This window comes from Eurosta solidaginis, chromosome 1, assembly GCF_040869045.1.
Source record: "Eurosta solidaginis isolate ZX-2024a chromosome 1, ASM4086904v1, whole genome shotgun sequence".
Taxonomy (NCBI): domain Eukaryota; kingdom Metazoa; phylum Arthropoda; class Insecta; order Diptera; family Tephritidae; genus Eurosta; species Eurosta solidaginis.
In genome coordinates, this window is record NC_090319.1 from 26,684,752 (window position 1) to 26,701,507 (window position 16,756).

Genomic DNA, 16,756 nt, shown 5'->3' on the forward strand with positions numbered 1-16,756 from the left:
GTCTTTCCATATCGAAAGTTTCGAGATATGAAAAAACTGGGATAATGCATTAACAAGTAATGATAAAGTGCGTGGGTGGAGCCGTGTGTAAAAGGCCACGAAAGTGGGCAAAACAAAACTTCTGATCGCCATTCACCTGTAAATAGCCAGAGCGATTCTTTTGCATGCGGTTCAAGCAGCTCACTACTTCCGGTTGCCTGCGGCCAAGTATCCTCTGGGTAGCCGTTTAGTGGTGAGCTAATGTGAGAAGGCGACAACCTGGCTAGGCCACTCTGATATAATCGGTTTAAGGGATACCCAGGGGATCTTTCATCAGCAGCGTCTGTCGACAACGAGGTGCGGCTGCAAGCGGGCGTCTGTCTTGGATCAAGCGGCTAGCTATATAAACGTGCCATTAATATTTTCACCTCCGCTGACCGGATTGTGCGCTGGGCTTGGAACCCGCCACGTCAAACCACACTCCAATGTAAAGAACCAACAAGCCTCGGATAAAAAGAAACGCTCCTATTGATGAAGACAATGGCAAACGTTTGAAGGACAACGAATTGAGGGTATGCAACTGGAACGTCCGCTCCCTGAATGGGATTGGCGCAGGTGCCCGGCTGGTTGATGTCCTCATCAAAGCAAAATATGACATCACCGCCATCACGAAATGCGTTGGACGAAGGAAGGTAGAAGGAAGATAAAGAAGTGTGACATCTATTAGAGTGGCCATACAAATAAGCGGAGTTTCGGCGTTGGATTCGTGGTGGGAGAGAGACTTTGTCGCCAAGTACTGGCGTTGACGCCTGTGGAGGAACGTCTCGCCGCTATCCGAATTAAAGCAAAGTTTTTTAATATATCATTCATCTGCGCCCATGCACCGACAGAGTAGAAAGACGATGAGGAGATGAAAGACGGTTTTTATGAACAATTAGAAGGGACATACGAGCGCTGCCCAGGCCATAATATAAAAGTCGTGCTTGGCGACTTTAACGCCAGGGTGGGCAAAGAAGGTGTAAAACATATATGTCCCATCTGCCAATTTGTAGGGAAAATCAAAAGGGAGCAAGACGCAAATTTGAAGAGACGTTCGGCATAAATATTCATGGAGATAAATCGCGCCAAGCACTAATTATCATTATTTTCTTTTTTATTTTTTATGGTTAATGCGTCAAGCGTAATACAAATTCTGAATCAGTTAAACAAATAAATAGCTTTTATTCTACCGAAATAGCAAATTCAAGGTTTTTATGTTTATTCTAGCAAAATGAAATTAGTGCGTATATTCTATTATTTTTCAAAGGAAAATTTAATTGTGCTTCATTGTTCGTTTCTATATTTGTACAGCTGAATCGTGGTATTAACTTCACATAGGATACGTGTACAATATGACCGTATTTGATACGTGTACAATATGACCGTATTTTTTCCCCAGCGGGTCGGGGGGTCAGAATATATCCGCGGTAGTTGTCTGTTGTAAGAGGCGACTAAAATACCAGATTCAAGGGGCTGTGTAGCGCAACCCTTCAGGTTGCCAGCGCAATATATATCTTCTCCAAACCCAATAGTCAACCTCACTTAACCGCGGCGAATCCTGTTTGACTAACAGACGATGCTCGGACTCCTCATGGAACTTGGGGGTGGGGAGGGAGGGATGGCCTGAAGGTTTAATGTGGCCACATAAATCGTTCCCGAGATGGTCGGGATAGCACCTTAATGGTGTTGTGTTACCGGAGCGTACCGGATCTATATCCGGCAAAGGACCATCACATCGACAACACTCCCCAAAGCCTTCGGGGAGCAAACTTATCGCTACAACAACAACATAACCGTATTTTTAACCACTTCAGGCATATGCGACACAGGTGTCCCAAAAATATTTCCTTGTACAGCAAGTAGGCCGTCAATATTTTACTAGTTTTTTCGTTATAAGTTACTTAATCTTATCAGAATGTATACATCCGAACCGATTTTCATTAAATTTAAAAAGTGTTTATTTCTGTGTATTTCTACTGCGAAAAGCTTTTCGGTTAAAATGCCCTACAGTAGGAAAGTTCAACCTACACAATGAAACTTCTCCTAATGGACTGAGGCTGACTGACTTTGCCGGTGCTCGAAAAATGGTCATATCCAGCACGAGGTTCATGCATAAGAAGATACATCAAGCTACATGGCTGTCCCCCGAACGAAATACTCGCAATCAGATCAATGACGTTGTGATAGACGGACGGCATGCCTCCAGTATTTTAGATGTGCGCACGATCCGAGCACCTAACATCGACTCGGATCATTATCTCGTCGCAGCCAAAATACGCATCAGCCTCTGCGCGGTTAAAACCAAGGAACAAAAAACACAAGGAAATCTAGACGTTGAAAGGCTGCACTCGCAACAGACTGCCAATGATTTCGCAACTCGACTCCCACACCTGCTCTCTGAGAGTTCAACTCAGCGTGAAGGAGCAGTTGGAGCATATCTCCAAAGCACTTCGTACTGCCGCCGAGGAAAATATTGGTTACCGGCGGCCACGGAAAAACAACTCGTATGATGAAGGATGTCGCGTTGCAGCCGAAAGAAAAGGCGCTCCCTACAGGGCTACGTTAAAAGCGAGTGCAACAAGAGGTGTGTGTGAACGCTATCGCGAGTTAAAAAGGGAAGCGTGACGCCTTTTGAGGAAGAAAAAAGCAGAGAAAGAAAGGCGTGAGTGCGAGGATCTTGAGCTGCTAGCAACCAATAACGCCCGAAAATTTTACAAAAAAATTCGGCGACAGACGGAAGGTTTTAAGACAGGGGCAAACTCCTGTAGGAACGAAAACTGCAACCTTGCAACTGATGTCCAGAGAGTGCTTAGATTATGGAGGGAACACTTCTCTGCTCTCCTAAATTGAGGCAACGATTCACTGCGCAGGGATGACGAACCCGATCCCGCAATCGATGATGATGGAATATATGTCCCCCCGCCCGCTTATGACGAAGTTAGAATAGCAATAACCAGATTGAAAAACAACAAGGCCGTGGGCGCTGATGGATTGCCTGCGGAGCTATTCAAGTACGGCGGCGTCGAGTTGGTAAGGCGCATGCAGCAGCTTCTTAGCAAAATATGGGCGGACGAGTGCATGCCCGACGGTTGGAATCTAAGTGTTCTTTGCCCAGTCCACAAGAAGGGGAATACTACAAACTGCAACAACTATCGCGGAATCAGCCTTCTTAATATAGCATATAAGGTCCTGTTAAGTGTATTGTGCAAAAGAGTGAAGCTCACCGTGAATCGGCTGATTGGACCTTATCAGTGCGGCTTCAGGCCTGGTAAATCTACCATTGACCAGATTTTCACAATGCGTCAAATCTTGGAAAAAACCCGCGAAAAAAGAATCGACACACACCACCTCTTCGTCGATTTTAAAGCCGCATGCGACAGCACGAAAAGGAGCTGCCTATATGCCGCTATGTCTGAATTTGGTTTACCCGCAAAACGTATACGGCTGTGCAAAATGACATTTTGACGACGAATTGAGCAACACCATCAAGCTGTTCGAAACTAAAAGAAGTTTCAAACAGGGTGACCCCCTATCGTGCGATTTCTTTAACTTGATGCTGGAGAAAATTATACTAGCTGCAGAATTTAACCGCTCTGGAACAATATTCTATAAAAGCGTGCAATTACTGGCATATGCGTAGACATTGATATCATCGGCCTAAACACTCTTGCCAATATATGCTACTTTGGACTAGGTAGGCAACTGAAAAGTAAAGTCCTCTCCCGGCAAACGAAAATCATACTCTACAAGTCACTTATCGTTCCCGTCCTGCTGTATGGTTCAGAAGCATGGACCATGACAACATCAGATGAAGCGGGTTCTTCGAAAGATTTATGGACCTCTATGCGTTGGAGATGGCGAGTACCGAAGAAGATTTAACGATGAGTTGTACGAGCTATACGCAGACATTAACATAGTCCAGCGAATTGAAACGCAGCGGCTGCGCTGGCTATGCCATGGTTTGCGAATGAAAGATGACGTTCCGGCCAAAAAAGTGTTTCTATCGGAACCCGCCTATGGAAGCAGAGGTAGAGCACGGCCCCCACTACGTTGGAAGGACCAGTTGGAAAACGATTTGAACTCCCAATTTGTGCCGGTTGGCAGAGAGAAGGAGCGACTGGCGGCCATAACCGTTTAAACCGTTAAGCGCCAATTAAGTAAGTAAAAGCTCTTAGTGAAAACCCATCTGCCTTGTAGATGCCGTTCGGTGTCGACATAAAACATGCAGGTCCCGTCCGACCAATTTGTAGGGAAAATCAAGAGGAGCACGACGCAAATTGGAAGAGAAGCTCGGCCTTATATATCTTCGGAGATTATCGCGCCTTACATTTATTTTTTTTATAAGCAAGTAAGATTAAGCGCGTGAAACATTTTGGGTGGATTAAATTCTTTGCGTAAAGTTCAAAAGAAACATTTTTTAAATTGATCTTACAAGCTTTGCGAGTGTGTTATTACTGTGGCTTGAAGCTTATGTTGTGAAGGTTTCCGAACAATCCCATATTTTTTTGTATCCTTCGTTTAATCCCTTCCACGTTAGGGTATATCGCTTTATCTTGGTTTTCATCAGGTCAAAATAAATGCAATCAAAATCTGTCTGAAGCTGACACGCTGTTCAGTTGGAGTCAAAAGGGTTTCTCATGCCACATTACTGACTCAAAGTCGATAAAGCAGTACGGGTCAAAACTCACGCTTAAAATTTGTGTTCATGTATTTCCCTTTGTTTGGCAAACGAAAACAATTCCAATAAACTACCAACACGTTGACAAATGAAGCTTGAAGGCCACTATTGACACACCGTTGGGCCATTGCCGTTTTCACTTAGTCGCTGTTTAGACACAATAATTTTGCTGCTGAAACTTACTTGACTAATAGGGGCTGACGACGAAAGCGCACAGGCACCGAGTTGCTTATGCTGGGCGACTTGCTTTTTGCTGTCTTTCTTCTGTTGTCAAATTCTGGTTTTTTTATACCCAGCTGTACTTGTACACAGGGTATTATAACTTTGATTGGATAACGGTTGGTTGTACAGGTATAAAGGAACCGAGATAGATATAGACTTCAATATATCAAAATCATCAGTATTGAAAAAAAATTTTATTGAGCCATGTCCGACCGTCCGCCCGTTCGCCTGTCCGTTAACATGATAAATTGAGTAAATATTGAGATATCTTCACCAAATTTGGTACACGAGCATATCTGGCCCCAGAATAGATTGGTATTGAAAATGAGCGAAATCGGAAGATAACCTGCCCAATTTTATATATTGTAACGAATTTACTTGCAAATCCTCTTATTTGCAATCCTCTGCTAAGTTCGAATCACTAAGCTGTTGAATAAATAACTCCAATTTGTAATAATGCAAAATGGCCTTTATTAAAGTACTTCACAGTACACTCAAACTGTGCAACGAATAGCTTGATTAATAACCACGCTGATTGATAGCTCAATGAAACTCTACTATTCAAAATAATACTGCTATTGCTCGCTAGATATCGTCTTAATCGCAACTGCTTGAAAACTCAAATCAAACTGAATTACTTCTTACTCGCTTGCCCCGCTTTTATAGTTTACGCTGCATACTTCTAGGCTCTTCGATTTCCAGAACTTACTAGTTGTTTCGGCTACAAAATCGCCAGCCACAACTACGTGCACACATTATTGCTCTCTCTTGTGACAACTCAGATAAGATATATGCACGTGTTTATGCATTGCCGCTCCGCTGCTCGTATACGTACATATGTGTAGACGCAATTATTTATTCGTTTATGTAGATACATAAAGATTGAATTATTGATGTGAATGTTTGTAGTTTGCGCACATAGGCATATAAGTAAATGCATCTGTGTGTGACATCTCTCTGGGCTGCCTTATATGTGTATACTTGATTTAATTATTAACGTAAATACTGCTTGGCATGGCCTTAGCATCGCCTTAGTGATGGGATAATTTAGTGATGCTAATATCCGTGACACTGCCCTCCACCTAAGTCTGATCGTCCCGATCAGACAAATCTCTCGATCTAAACGTTGCTAGCCTTTCCAAATGGACCACCTTCATTTTGGTTCGTGGTTTACCGATGGTTTGTATGCGGTACACTACATCGTTGATCCGTTTTACAACTTTGTATGGGCCTTCCCAATTACACTGCAATTTCGGGGACAAACTTTTTTACGTTGTGGGTTGTATAACAGCACCAAATCTCCTTCATGAAAACCTTCTGAATTAATTGCTTTATCATATCTGGCTTTCATCTTGTCACTCATAATCTTTGTTCGTTGCCTTATCAGATCACGTATTTCTCTTAGCTCTTCTTCCAAATCACTAGTGGATTTCCTGACATTTCTCTCCGCATTTGCATCTATCCCAAACTTCAAATCAGATGGCAGTCTAAGGTCATTGCCAAAAATTACTTTTGCAGGGGTTTGGCCCGTTGTCTCATGCACTGCTGATCGGTAAGCCATCAAGAATAATGGTATGCGGGTATCCCGTTCTTTATGGTACTTGTCCACTACTTTCCTTAAGTGCTCCTCTAATGTTCTATTGAATCGTTGTACCATACCATCGGATTGAGGATGCAATGCAGTTGTCCGTGTTTTTCGAATGCCCAATGACTTACACATTTCCTGGAACACAGCTGATTCGAAATTCCTGCCTTGGTCAGAATGTAACTCCATTGGTACACCATACCTTGCAACCCAATTGTTTATAAAAACTTCTGCTACCGTTTCCGCTTCTTGATTTGGGATTGGGTATACCTCTGGCCATTTGCCGAAATAATCCATAACTACCAGTACATATTTGTTTCCGCCGTTGCTAGTAGGAAATGGACCGGCGACATCCATAGCGATCCTTTCAAATGGCGCACCTGAGTTATATTGCTTCATCTGGCCATGACTTCGTGTTCTGGGCCCTTTCGCTCTGCTGCAAACCTCGCAGTTCGCAATCCACTCAGTAACCGACTGACGGCAACCAACCCAATAGAATCTCTGTTTAATCTTCTCGAGCGTCTTCGTGATTCCAAGATGACCTCCGCTTGGACCATTATGCAGCTCGCTGAGCACATAAGGAATCCTCTTTCTGGGAACAACTATCAGTTTATTCTTGTATTTACCATCCTTACTCTCCCATACTCGATGAAGGCAACCGGATATCAATTCCAAACTGTTCCACTGTGCCCAATATGACTTCGTAATGGGACTCTCTGCTGACATCTCTTCTCTGTTTGGTCTTTCATTTCGTTCGAGCCCTTGCATAACACGTGACAGATCTGCATCTTCTAGCTGGCACTTTCTTAGCTGTTCCTTGTCCCATTCATCTGTACATTTTATAGTCATTAGCCGGACATCTATAATGTCTTCTTTATCCTCGGCTTTTGAACAGTGCTTGCATTCCAAACTACATGGTCTTCGTGACATTGCATCGGCATTTCCATGGGTACTACCTTTTCGATGCTCAATGGAAAAGTCATAGCTTTGTAGTCGCTCGATCCACCGTGCCAATTGTCCTTCCGGATTACGGAACTGCAGTAGCCATTTTAAAGCTGCGTGATCTGTCCTGACACGGAATCGCTGGCCGTAGAGGTATTTGTGAAAATGTTTAACGCACTCTACCAATGCCAACAGCTCTCTCCGCGTAACGCAGTAGTTCCTCTCTGGTTTTCCAATCGAACGGCTGTAATATGCAACTACCTTCTCCTGTCCATCGACCAGTTGTGATAAAACGCCTCCTATAGCATATCCACTCGCATCTGTATCTAGAATAAATGTTGCTCCTGGAATCGGATATGCTAACATTGGGGCAGTGCATAAACGCTCCTTCAATGTTTGGAAAGCCACTTCTTGTTCCTTCTTCCATTCAAAAGCTTTATTTTTTCTTGTAAGCTCATGGAGGCTATGGGCTACGCTGGAAAAATTTTGTACAAATCGGCGGTAATATGTGCACAGCCCAAGGAAACTTCTTAATTCATGTAGGTTCTGTGGTCTTGGCCAATCCTTTACAGCCTCTATCTTTTCGTTCGCAGTGCAGATGCCCTCTGTCGTTACCTTGTGACCCAAATAATTTACTTCCTTTTTAAACAGCGCACACTTTTTGGGACTTAACTTCAGACCAGCGCCAGCTATTCTTTGGAAAACTTCCTCCAAGTTCTTAAGATGTTCATCGAAATTCTTGCGTAATACGATGATGTCGTCCAGGTACACCAAGCATGTTTTCCAATGTAGTCCTTTCAATACCTGATCCATGAGTCTCTCGAAAGTAGCTGGTGCATTACATAGTTCAAAGGGCATTACTGTAAATTGCCAAATACCATCTTCGACGCTGAAGGCTGTTTTCTCTTTGTCTTCCTCCTTTACCTCCACTTGCCAGTAGCCGCTTTTCAAGTCCAGTGTGGAAAACCATTTCGTACCAGAGAGCGAGTCCAGAGTGTCTTCAATTCTTGGCAATGGGTAGCTATCCTTTTTCGTAACGTCACTCAACTTCCGGTAGTCCACGCAAAACCTCATTTTTCCATCCTTCTTCTTTACAAGTACTACCGGTGAGCTCCAGGGACTAGCTGATGGTTCGATGACGCCGCTGTCGCTCATTTCTTGTATAATTTGACTCACAACTTGCCGCTTCGCCAGTGGAACACTACGTGGAGCTTGACGGATCGGCCTCGCATCTCCAGTGTCAATTTGATGTTTCACAACGTTGGTGCGGCCTGGTTTAGAACCATCCTGGTCAAATATGTTCGCGTACTTTAGGAGCAGTTGTTTTGCCTTACTCTGATATGCTTCCTCTAGCCCCTGCGTCCATGCCGTGATGTCATTTGAAAGATTAGTATTACTAGCTGAAACGTGTTCCTGGAGCTGTTCACAGTTAATAACTACTTCAGCCTCTTGGCATCTTCCCAAAATAGCTCCTTTAGTCAGTTTGAGTGGTGAATTGAACTCATTGAGTACTCTTACCGGAATACGTCCATCTTGTTTTGTCATAGCCAGGGTTTTTCCTACAAGTATGTTCAGTGCTGATTTGTTTGCTGCTTCGACAACCCACAATTTGTTTGTCCAACAACTCCATCAACCTTTGCCCAGATGACTGCTTCGGATTTTGGTGGTATTCGCTGACTCTCTTCCACCAGCACTCGTTTACTGCTGTAGCCTCTCTCGTAGCCGAAATTAAGTGGTACATCCATGTTCTTATATCGCATCGTCTTGCTTTGCATGTCGATCTTGATACCCTGGTCGATTAAGAAGTCCACTCCAATTATGATTTCATCAACAATCTCTGCCACTATAAAATTGTGTACTACCGTGACGTTCCCAATTGCGACTTCACATGATACTTCTCCTAGAATAGTGCTGTCTTCTCCAGTGGCTGTACGCAATCTTGCTCCATGCAATGGTCTTATCTTCTTGTTGACTAAATCCGCTCGAATGATGGAATGAGATGCACCCGTATCTACAGTCAGTAAACGTTCCTTTCCATCCACATGTCCTCCGACAGTAAGATTGTTTAACCTTCTTCCAATTTGTGAGATAGAGATTATGGGGCATTCAATTGAGGGAGCCAGCTGTCGCCCCTTGCGGCTGACTCGCTTTAATTTAACGATTGAGTGGACTTGGAGATTTGCTCATCTCCTTCGATACTTTTAATGCCATAAGTCGAACAAAAATTTACCAATCCGTGTGAAATTTGGTAGAGGCTTAGACTCTAGGACGATAACTGTTTTCTGTGAAAAAGGGCGAAATCGGTTGAATCCACGCCCAGTTTTTATACACAGTCGACCGTCTGTCCTTCCGCTCGGCCGTTAACACGATAACTTGAGCAAAAATCGATATATCTTTACTAACCTCAGTTCACGTACTTATCTGAACTCGCTTTGTATTAGCGTAAAAAATGGCCGAAATCCGACTATGAACACGCCCACTTTTTCGATATCGAAAATTACGAAAAATGAAAAAAATGCCATAATTATATACCAAATACGAAAAAAGGGATGAAACATGGTAATTGTATTGGTCTATTGACGCAAAATATAACTTTAGAAAAAAACTTGGTAAAATGGGTGTGACACCTACCATATTAAGTAGAAGAAAATGAAAAAGTTTTGCAGGGCGAAATCAAAAGCCCTTGGAATCTTGGAAGGAATACTGTTCGTGCTATTACATATATAAATAAATTAGCGGTACCCGACAGATGATGTTCTGGATCACCCTGGTCTACATTTTGGTCGATATCTCGAAAACGCCTTGACATATACAACTAAGGGCCACTCCCTTTTAAAACCCTCATTAATACCTTTAATTTGATACGTATATGGTACAAACACATTCTAGAGTCACCCCTGGTCCACCTTTATGGCGATATCTCGAAAAGGAGTCCACCTATAGAACTAAGGCCCACGCCCTTTTAAAATACTCATTGATACCTTTCATTTGATACCCATATTGTACAAACGCATTCTAGAGTGAACCCTGGTCCACTTTTATAACGATATTCCGAAAAGGCGTCCACCCATAGAACTAAGGCCCACTCCCTTTTAAAACACTTATTAACACCTTTCGTTTGATACCCATATTGTTCAAACGCATTCTAGAGTGAACCCTGGTCCACTTTTATAACGATATTCCGAAAAGGCGTCCACCTATAGAACTAAGGCCCACTCCGTTTTAAAATACTCATTAACACCTTTCATTTGATACCCATATAGTACAAACAAATTCTAGAGTCACCCCTGGTCCACCTTTATGGCGATATCTCGAAAAGGCATCCACATATAGAACTAAGGCCCACGCCCTCTTAAAATACTCATTAACACCTTTCATTTGATACTCATATCGTACAAACAAATTCTAGAGTCACCCCTGGTCCACCTTTATGGCGATATATCGAAAAGGCGTCCACCTATAGAACTAAGGCCCACTCCCTTTTAAAATACTCATTAACACATTTCATTTGATACCCATATCGTGCAAACAAATTCTAGAGTCAGGCCGGTCCACCTTTATGGCGATATCCCTAAATGGCGTCCATCTATAGAACTATGGACCACTTCCTCTTAAAATACTCTTTAATACCTTCCATTTGATACACATGTCATACAAACACATTCCAGGGTTACCCTAGGTTCTTTTTACAACATGGTGATTTTCCCTTACTTTGTCTCCACAGCTCTCAACTGAGTATGTAATGTTCGGTTACATCCGAACTTAGCCTTCCTTACTTGTTTATTTATTTAATTTCAATGCTTTAACGGTGAACACGTGTCACACGCACTCTTTGGTACTCTGTTTTAAGCGCGCGTGCGACACTTCCTCACCGTACGACCATCGAAATCAAACTAAAAGAGCTGTCGTTGATTTTTACGAAGTAGCCATTGTGCTATCGCTTATCGTATACATATATGGTTGCTTACAAGCCAACCTAATAAAACTGCACTGCGTTTTTTTAGCGCACGCAAACAACCGGCGTTTTTTGCCCTAACCCAAATAAGCATGTGTTGCGACAATGTAAAGCATGTGTGCAAACGTCAAATCTATATGTCACGCAGAACAAAAATTGGAAATCGAGTTAGGTTTTCACGCAGCAAATTAAATTTGAGTTGCTCTCATACAAGTTGTATGTGCATGAGACATTTTTGACAGAAAATGACTTGCGTGCGTTTATATTAGGTTGGCTTGTTAGCAGGTGCTAAGCTCACGTACACCCCGGATCATAAATTTAAAGTTAAAGTTAAAGTTAAGGTTAAAGTTAAAACTAAAGTTAAAGTTAAAGTTTAAGTTAAAAATAAAGTTAAAGTTAAAATGAAAGTTAAAGTAAAAGTTAAAGTTAAAGTTAAGGCTAAAGTTAAAGTTAAAGTTAAAGTGAATGTTGAAGTTAAAGTTAAAGTTAAAGTTAAAAATAAAGTTAAAGTTAAAGTTAAAAAGAAAGTAAAGTTAAAGTAATTGATATTAGAGAAAAATTGTAAGTTTACATACGGCGATGGTTACTAGGACATGTTTCTGAATTTCACTTCTTCATCAGCTAGCTTTTCGGGAGCTGAGTTAAAGTTAAAGTTAAAGTTAAGGTTAAAGTTAAAGTTAAAGTTAAAGTTAAAGTTAAAGTGAAAGTGAAAGTTAAAGTTAAAGTTAAAGTTTTTTTTTTTTTTTTTTTTTTTTTTTGTGTTTCGTGGAAGGAGGAAATGCTTTGTGCACTGACCGGGATATTTATGCCTCACCGCGAGACTCTCCGAGTGTAGGACTCCCTTCTTCCATGAAGGCCTACCCACTAAAACCTAACATTCCACGGCCCGCGCAAATCCCCGTACCTGGGACCGCGTTTAGCATTACTTCGGGTACGGGTGCGCGCTACGTGAGCTATATGGCTACTCTCAAGCTAATGGGCTAGGCACCCGTCTTCTCGTTTACTGGTAAGTATATGCCTCACATATGTGCTGACCGTATCCCATCTGTCTCTTCGAAAGGTCATGTTATTAATGACAATGTTCGGGGATAGGTCGCCAAGTACCTCTTCTACCCTCCTTCGCTGATGGGAGAAGTGCCTGCATTCGAAGAAGGTGTGGCGTACATCGTCTATTTTCCCACAGTACAGGCAGCTCGGGCTATCAACCTTACCCATTCTGTGTAGGTATTTGCGGAAGTAACCGTGTCCCGTTAGAGACTGGGTCAGGTAAAAGTCTACCTCTCCGTGCGGTCGCTTCAACCATGGATTCAGTTCAGGGATTAGTTCCCTAGTCCACTTTTCTACGATGCTGTTGCTCCGCTGATCTTGCCAGCGTCGGATCGATTCTTCTCGCGCCTGCATGGCAAAAGCAGCTCTACTTGCTTGCGATCCATTGTCATATATTGTTTTTCTTTCCTCAACGAGAAGATATATCGGTATGGTTCCCGCAACGACCAGGACAGCTTCAGCTGATACCGTGCGGTAAGCCGAAGATACGCAGCGCCCCTCTGCGTTGGACCGAGGTGAGGGCGACTCGGTTCTTCCGGTATTTCATTGCGTTCGCCCAGATTTCTGCACCATATAAGAGTATAGAATCCGAGGCTGATGCAAGCAACTTCCTTGTGCATGGCTTTGGGCCCCCTGTGTTTGCCATTAATCTACTCAACTGCGCTATTATGCGCGCAGCTCTTTCGCAGGCCCCTCGTATGTGATCGGAGAAGTTGAGTTTGCTGTCTAACCTCACTCCCAGATATTTCGTTGAAGCGAGTGTTTCTATTGGCTGGTCCCCAAACATCATGTTCCTGGTAGTGGGAATACGTCTCTTTGTGAGGATGACGATCTCTGTTTTGGCTGTTGCTAACTGGAGACCGTGCTCAGCCATCCACCTATTTACATTCCGCATGACCTGGTTTAAATTTAGCTGTGCCAGCTCGCAGCTTGGTGCTGTTATCACAGCTGCCACGTCGTCTGCAAAGGCAACGAGGAAGGTGCTTTCTGGCATGTCTAATCGAAGAAGACGGTCGTAAGTTATATTGCAGAGATAAGGACCTAGTACCGAACCCTGGGCTGCTCCACCTGTTATTTTACCTTTTTTTGACCGTGAGTACTTTCATATATTAGATACCTCTCTCTTAGGTAGTCCCTTAAAATTTCTAACAAATATTGCGGTACTTTGAAAGTACTTTCTAGTGCCTCAAGCATGTCCTCCCACCTAGCTGAGTTAAAAGCGTTTTTGACGTCCAGCGTGACCAGCAACACTATAGGTCTTGCTCTGTGGCACGCTGTCTCGGCTTTCTTGACTGCGTCTGTAACTTCTGCTATGGCACCGATTGTGGAGTGCCCCCTCCGAAAACCATGCTGTCTGGGCGACAGTCCTCCGGCGTCCTGTAACGCTCTGGTGAGGCGTTGCTTCAGGAGACTCTCCATCAATTTCCCTGCTGTGTCCAACATACATAGGGGACGGTAGGATGATGGAGAGTTGGGATCTCCTTTCCCTTTTGGAATGAGAACCAGTCGTGCTGTCTTCCATATGGTGGGGAAAGTTCTTTCTTCGAGACATTTGTTGTACATGTGCAACATAAGTTCTGGGCAGTTATTTGTAGCTAGTCTAATTGCCTCCGCGGGTATTAAGTTAAAGTTAAATTTAAGATTAAAGTTAAAATTAAAGTTAAGGTTAAAGTTAAAGTTAAAGTTAAAGTTAAAGTTAAAGTGAATGTTAAAGTTAAAGTTAAAAATAAAGTCAAAATTAAAGTGAATGTTAAAGTTAAAGTGAAAGTGAAAGTTAAAGTTAAAGTGAATGTTAAAGTTAAAGCTAAAGTTAAAAATAAAGTTAAAGTTAAAGTGAATGTTAAAGTTAAAGTTAAAGTTAAAGTTAAAGTGAATGTTAAAGTTAAAGTTAAAGTGAAAGTGAAAGTTAAAGTTAAAGTTAAAGTTAAAGTTAAAGTTAAAGTTAAAGTGAATGTTAAAGTTAAAGTTAAAGTTAAAAATAAAGTTAAAGTTAAAGTTAAAGTGAATGTTAAAGTTAAAGTGAAAGTCAAAGTTAAAGTTAAAGTGAATGTTAAAGTTAAAGTTAAAGTTAAAGTTAAGGTTAAAGTTAAAGTTAAATTTAAAGTTAAAGTTAAGGTTAAAGTTAAAGTGAATGTTAAAGTTAAAGTTAAAGTTAAAAATAAAGTTAAATTTAAAGTGAATGTTAAAGTTAAAGTGAAGGTCAAAGTTAAAGTTAAAGTGAATGTTAAATTTAAAGTTAAAGTTAAAGTGAAAGTGAAAGTTAAAGTTAAAGTTAAAGTTAAAGTGAATGTTAAAGTTAAAGTGAAAGTCAAAGTTAAAGTTAAAGTTAAAGCGAATGTTAAAGTTAAAGTTAAAAATAAAATTAGAGTTAAAGTTAAAGTGAAAGTTAAATATTAACTTCTCATTTATTCAATAAAAGTAAAAAATTTGTTTTCTTATCGGTCACCACGCTTAAAAAGGTTAACTTGAATTAATATCAAAGAAAACAAAATGTTGCATAAATATTATAATTGCATAAGTTGATAATATGCAATAGCTTTACCGCGGCATTCCCCGAGCGCCACACGTCCTTTTTTTGTAATGTTTATGGACTAAGTAGATTTAATCTATCTATAAATATACTTATGAAGAAGGATATATGTTTGCATACAACTTATGTACTCCGAAATCATCCCCCGATTTTGATCAAATTTCCAGGGTCGCTTCATGGCAAACCGAAGAGAATTCCTGTCAAATCTTTTCCAGGAAAGGGGACCCGGGAACGATCCATTCCAACTAATTCTATTCACGATTCGATTTGCCTGAAATAAGGTATTTAAGCAGCCCTTTGTCTGGATTAGTATTTACGAGACTTTTTCCGGGGAGCGGACCAGGGACTAAGACAGGGACTCCGACTGGGACTTGGGCTTTGGCTGGGGCTGGGACTGTAACTGGAACTGGGGCTGGGAATAAGGGATGGGGAAGAATAAGAACTGTAGAGAGAAAATAATGACGGAGAAAGAAACTGAGAAAGATATGGAGTTAGACGAAGATAGAGAAGAAAATACGGAGAAGGAGAAAGGGACGTATAGAAAGAGAAAGGCATGGGGACGAGTGAATAAAAGGACAAGAAAAAGGGGGAGGAAGAGCTAGAGATAAAAGCTTATGTGATAGATCAAAGTTAGGGCAGAACAATGTCTGCCAGGTCTGCTTATATTTATAGATAAAAGAGATGAAAATTGATTTTTTTACATTTTGGAACTTTTTATGTACTGCTTGCTTGGGTCATTATCAATATATGCAAAAAAGTGTACGAATGAGATAAATTAAACAACACGTGTCTCTTAAAGGTAAATAATTTATTTTTGAAGCTTATAATTGCGTTTTCAAAGCACTTTACGGAAACTAAAGTGGTATTGTGTGTTACTGAATTATAAAAATCAATAAGTGTTAGAACAAAAATGAATACCCATCAGAAAAAACGAACGGTGCTGAACGGGTACAAATCGGATGAAGAGCGTGACATTTAGTACTCACACTTGTACCAGTAGCGCTTAGGGTCGAGCTAGGTTTATATATTTAAATAAATTAATTAAAGGCTGCGACTATTTCAAAACCACCTGCGACTGAATTAGTTAACGACGCGTTCAAAAGGCAAGTTCAGTGAAAACATTTTTAAAGCATTCCTAATTGGTTCAGTCTCCCGATATTCATCCGATAGCACCAGTTCGGAGGTAGTCATTAAGGGCCTTTTTACCATCTCCAGCTAAGGTAGATCTTATCTGGAGGATAGCTACCTATTAGATAAATTCATTTGACACTTATGTTTTCACCAACACAGGGTGACCTACCAAGGGTTAAATTGATAAGTAGGACAATTTTGTAGAACAAAACATCTTTTGTGAATACACGAAAATTGGCCAAATAGTTTACTTTTTTTACACTGTGTTAGGAAATGCACATAACAGAGACGCGAGTATGTAGAAAATAGAAATTTGTATATGTAAATAAAATAAATGTAAGGCGCGATAACCTCCGAAGTGATCTAACGCCGAGCTTCTCTTCTAATATGCGTCGTGCTCCTCTTGATTTTCTCTACAAATTGGCCGCATGGGACCTACTTGTTTTATGCCGACTCCGAACGGTATCTGCAGGCAGATGAGTTTTCACTGAGAGCTTTTCATGGCAGAAATACACCCGGAGCGCTTGCCAAACACTGCCGAGGGGCAACCCCGCTTAGAAAAATTTTCTTCTAATTGAAAAGCCTTATTTCTAAAATTTTGATGTTGCTTTGGCCGGGATGGGAACCCAAGGCATAAGGTGTGGTAGG

The 16,756-nt window shown here is 41.5% G+C and overlaps 1 pseudogene; it reads left to right on the forward strand.

Annotated features, from left to right (window-relative positions):
• Positions 1-579: 579 nt before the first annotated feature.
• On the forward strand, positions 580-3,191 carry LOC137238587 (uncharacterized; annotated as a pseudogene).
• The last annotated feature ends 13,565 nt before the right edge of the window (positions 3,192-16,756 follow it).